Source organism: Dipodomys spectabilis, unplaced genomic scaffold, assembly GCF_019054845.1.
Source record: "Dipodomys spectabilis isolate Male_0828 unplaced genomic scaffold, ASM1905484v1 ptg000259l, whole genome shotgun sequence".
NCBI lineage: Eukaryota > Metazoa > Chordata > Mammalia > Rodentia > Heteromyidae > Dipodomys > Dipodomys spectabilis.
In genome coordinates, this window is record NW_024870936.1 from 2,984,390 (window position 1) to 2,989,713 (window position 5,324).

The following is a 5,324-nucleotide window of genomic DNA, read 5'->3' on the forward strand; positions in this document are numbered from 1 at the left end:
ACCTTTAATTACCAAACATTAATTCTCTGAAAAAGATAATTTGAGTCAAAATATTTAGGGAGAAAGTGCCTTCCAAAATGAAAGAAGGTTTTGGGTTTAAACATTTCTGTTCGTAACACTTTCCACAATGTCTTTGTATGTGAAGCAATAAAACACAGAAAAAAATCTGATTGGATAATTCAAACCAATGATTTCACAGTTCTAAGTGGCTCACAAAAATAATATCCTTATTAAAATGAGATAGTGAAGACTTCTCTTATTACATAAGCCAAAATGTTTTGGGTTCATAAAAGAATTCAGCAAATGGAAAAGGCAAGAAAACATTTTCCTTAGAAGGCCTAGCTAAGGGTATTGGGCTTCAGCAGTGAAGGGAGGCCAAAACTTTTTTATATAAATTGTGTTAATATTTTTACTACCTACAGTGATTTTACAGAGTCTATTTGCTCACTACAATGCAGAACAGATTGAATGAAGACATGAAAATAAATTCCACATCCAAATGAGGCAACTTAAAGAGTTTTTAAGTACAAATCATGAAGATGTAGCAGTGGTGGAGCACGTACAGTCCTTCAGCTTCACTAGACTTGAAGCCAAGATGCTGTGATTAATTGGAAATCAGGCAAGAGCTAAGAGGAGAACATAGAAGCAGGACATAGTAGCATTGTCTTTTTGTAACAGACACTGTCTTCCTAGGCAGAGGTGATTTAACTCTACTCTCCTCCATACATCTTGGTGAACAAATGCAAGACCAAGAGAAAAATAATCTATTGAAATAATTTTGCATAGAATAACTTCATTAATTCTGATATGGTATCTAAGGAGAGTCTTAAGAGAAAATAAAAGTGCAGTATTTTTCGATTTCCTCTAACCATTTTCTTAGCAAAATATATCTTTGAGGTTAGAATTGATTGAACCAAAAAGTGATGGAGTACTTATTTTTGTGGGCACTTTAGACACAAGAAGACTTTCAAGGTAAAAGAAAAAACAAAAAATACAGCCAAATATTTGTGATCGCAGCTTCTTGGACTGTTTTCGGGAGACAAAGTTTTACATTAGATTTCTTCTCATTAACATAGATGTTGTTGCATGGCAACCAAATGCAAGAGGGTAGACTCACTTGGCCAATTAAACAGCATGAAAGAAGAAAATGGCAAATAATATTTAATGAATTACTTTGACCAATTACTTTGCCCAAAGAAAGAAGGAAAAATATAATTCAAAATCGTTTGACTTATAAGTATGAAGAAAGAGTAGTGAAGAGAGATTAGGGAAAATATAGAGGATTATTTTCTCTCTAGTGGAGTAATAGGTTCTTGTTCTTGTTTCTTCCATTCTATCTTCACAAGCTATCAAGTGTGTCTCACCATTGGATTATCCAGTTCAGACAGAGAACTCGTAGAAGAAACATACTATTTGCAGCAGATGTAGGTGATTTATATATAACCTTAGACAATCTATTTAAATCTGTTCAAAATTCTTCCCTATCCCAAACTTCCCTCTTTGAACAGTTTTCTTTGCTTTTCCCAGGACTACCCTTCATTAACTGATTAAAATTTTGAGAGGTCATTTTCATACTCTCTACAGATTGCTGGTTGGTTGTGATTTTTGTGTGTTTTTTTTGTTGTTGTGTTTTTTCACTGAATTTCAAAAGGTCATGAAAGTGTGTTACAAATAAATACGTCCATATAATTGTCCAATGGCCTGAATCAGAGTCACTTCTATCATTCTCAACCAACCCCTTCTCCAAGATTTATTTCAGATTTACCACTTAATTTATCATATGTGTACATTGAGTATTCTAGTTGTACTTGACCCTTGTTCATTTTTCATTCATTCTATGTCATTATTATTATTCCTTTCTGCTTTCAACTTCCTGATAGTCATCCTGTTAAACTGTCTATTAATACTTCGAAAGGTTTATATACATTTCATAGAGTATCCATCCTGTATATGCTTAAACTGATATCAGCTTATATTTCCATAATTCATTCATCTGCATTAATAATTTGCAAGACTGGAGACATGAAGCACATAAACATGATTTTATTCTCATCCATTTGGAAGATTAATCTTTAGTCAAAAAGAAAGTTAAAAAATGGCATAGAATATATTCCTAACTACCAATTTTTATAAATGGCTTTGTACAAAGGTGTGATTGTTTTATTTCACATGGGATAATATTTTCAACTACCTATTAGTTTTGGAAAAAGAAGAAAACTAAAATTTATTCCTATAGAGGAATATGATAGAGATAGAAGACAGATTTTATGTTTGTCATATCTCTGATGAGTACCCATATTCAAGACTTAAAATCATATTTCTTACTATGTTAGACAGATAGGGAAAACATATTACATGATAAGAAAACTATTTGTGACTTTTTAAAATGTACCTTATTAAATGAGGACATTTACTTTATTAGCTAACGTTTTGGTTTGAAATTTGGGAGGCTGATCTATCTAATACATTTCTGGAAGGTCTCTACTGAAAAACACAAATTGTGGGTGGTACTATTTCTACAATTTAATGAATGGTTGAACGTGTTGGGCATTAGTGCTGGGTAAATAATTCAACTCTATTGTAACTTGCTCCCTACACTTGAAAAACTTGTAATGTCACTAAGTATCATCTACTTGTCAAATGTTATTTTGGCGAATGTGATTTTAAAAAGTTAATTTTAAAAGAAATAATTTTCAGAATATTAAATGTAGATCATCATTGGTTTGAGAGTGACATTTTTATACCACTGAAACATGTTGTACTGAAGTCCCAGTGTTTTGAAGCACTAAGGATCTTCTCAGTATTTTTCTGAATTACATTTGAACTCTAAGTAAATTTTTCTGGGCCTTGGTAGACCAATTATGGATCTATCCTTCCAGGAACTACTTTTTGGCTCACTTATGCAGGACTAAAATCTTTCATTAATCATAGGGGAGGGGTATTAAAAATAATCTTATGACACTTTGTGAACTTGTTCACTCATATGGGCTGGTCATATGTAAGTTGAATGTTTGAATTATAGTACTTACTCTCAAATATGTGATCTCATCTTTCATTTTAAGTTGCCTTGCATTTCATAATTGCTTACTGCTAATTCCTGCATCTCAAGGAATTGGGGCCCTGAAATATAGGAAATAAGAAATTGAGATGGGTCTTCAATTACTTTGTGTTGGCATGTTGCATGGGTCCTGCTGAGAAGTCTTGCCCCTGTTATCTGATGATGCAGGTAACTGGGACCTGGGATCCTAGGACCTACGGGTCCTGAAGAAGAATAACATTTTTTAGACATCTTATCAGCAAAATTTGGGCATAATCAGTAAGAATGCTTCAGAAATATGGAGAAAAACAGTTTGGGACCAGCGATTTAAAACAATAAACAGAGCAGCAGAGAAAATCCCTTACAGATTAGAGGAAAACAACATTGTTTTTTTACCATGTGAATTCAGAAGACCAAGAACATTGAGAATGTATCACAAGTTTATACCAAAGACATTGCGTTGATACTTCTTATATTCTAATATATATTTTAAACCTAATTATTTATATTCCAATTCTATTTATTGGAATAAATAAATATCAATTTATTTGTGAAATTATCAACAAATTCTAGTAAGTTTCACAGTGTGAAATATAAAATCAGCAAATATAAATATAAAATATATAACTATATATAATATAAGAAAAAGACACATGTTTTGCATTGTTCTGTTGTGGTTACTGTATCAAAGGCAACTGTGTTTTAAAATATTATTCCATTATCTCTACCTCAGTGTTTGATAGAGTTGGACCTAAAGCTTTACCATTTGTAGATTTATAGCCTGGAGCAAGAGAATATACTGTGATTAAAACATTACCAATTTAAGGCCTAATAACAAGGAGAAACATATGGACTTCTCCTGCAACTATGAAAATATTTGGTGATAGAAAGGCAGTAGTGTAAGTTCCTGCCTGGTTGGATGGTAGACAGGCCAGGACATTAAGTAATCATACATATGAACAATATTTTCACCTTCTTGGCTTTAGCTACTTTTGCAATGTTAGATATAATAATTATATTTTGATAAAATACCTTCTTGTCTGAACAGTTCTGTCTGGACTGTTCATCTCTCTATGATCCCTTGTAACTAAGATTAATTTTGTTCAAGTAAGACAATCTATGCTATCAGGGTAAGATATTCTGATTGGTCTGTTCCTACATGGAAGAAGAGTCAAGGGTCATGTAGACATTTGTGCCAGTAAGACCTCATTTGGGAAAATGTCAGCTGCAGAATGTTAGAAATAGCTCTTAAGCAAGGATTACTTTGAATCCAATAGCTCCACAAAGCTAATTCAGTTGAATAAATAATACTTGAAAGAGCCATCACCTTTGGACCTACCTATAAATTATTGAATGTATGATCAAATTACAATTGAAAAATACTTAAAATTGGCATTGACAAAAAATTGCAAATGTGAGCAATCGGCTGAACATTATATTTTTTTTCCATTATTCACAGAATTTTAAGGAAATAAGATCAATAGCATTGTTAGGAACAATAAGGTTTCCTTGTTACAAGTAGGCACCCATGGATATAAGCCTGTATAAAGATTGCATCATTAGCTACTTAAATTTAGAGGATACTACATGCTTCAGCAGCATGTATACCCAAATTACAATATACAGATTAATATAGCACTTGCACAACGATGATATGAAAATTTGTGAAGTATTCCATATTATTCATTCTTCAGATGCAAGAAATGAAAACCCGTTATTAAAAAGTTGATTACAAAATAACAAGTGTAACAGCACACGTAATTCATATGATTAAATTTATTTTGACATCAGTGTATTAAATCTTCACTTCAGAAAGGTGTTTAAATAGCATAAACTTTACAAAACTTTTGAAATTAGACAACATTGTCATTTTATCCCAAAGAAAAATAATATTAGGACCTAGGAAAAAAAGAATCTTAAACTGTTTCCATATGGAATACAATCTGAAAGGACACATTAATGAACCTATATATTATAAAATAATATAGAATTCAAAGTATGTCTATGCGAGAATAAAATAAATTATTAACATTATACAAACATAGAATATAGAATATTTTAAAATATTCTTTTTCAGACAAGCACCAGTAATACTTTAGTTTCTGTACTACTCATTTCAACAGATAAGTTAAAATTATTTCTGACTAAAAAATCACATACTCTGCAGAAATCATTATACATGTATATAAAAACTCTTCAATACATTTTGACACCCAATGCAGGCAATTCACTTGCAAGAATTCCATGGAATTCATGAATTTTTACAGTAAAGTACTGGTGTTGCCGG

The 5,324-nt window shown here is 31.7% G+C and overlaps 1 pseudogene; it reads left to right on the plus strand.

The window, feature by feature from the left end:
* Window positions 1-4,624: 4,624 nt before the first annotated feature.
* Window positions 4,625-4,721, plus strand: LOC122125068 (annotated as a pseudogene).
* Window positions 4,722-5,324: the final 603 nt, after the last annotated feature.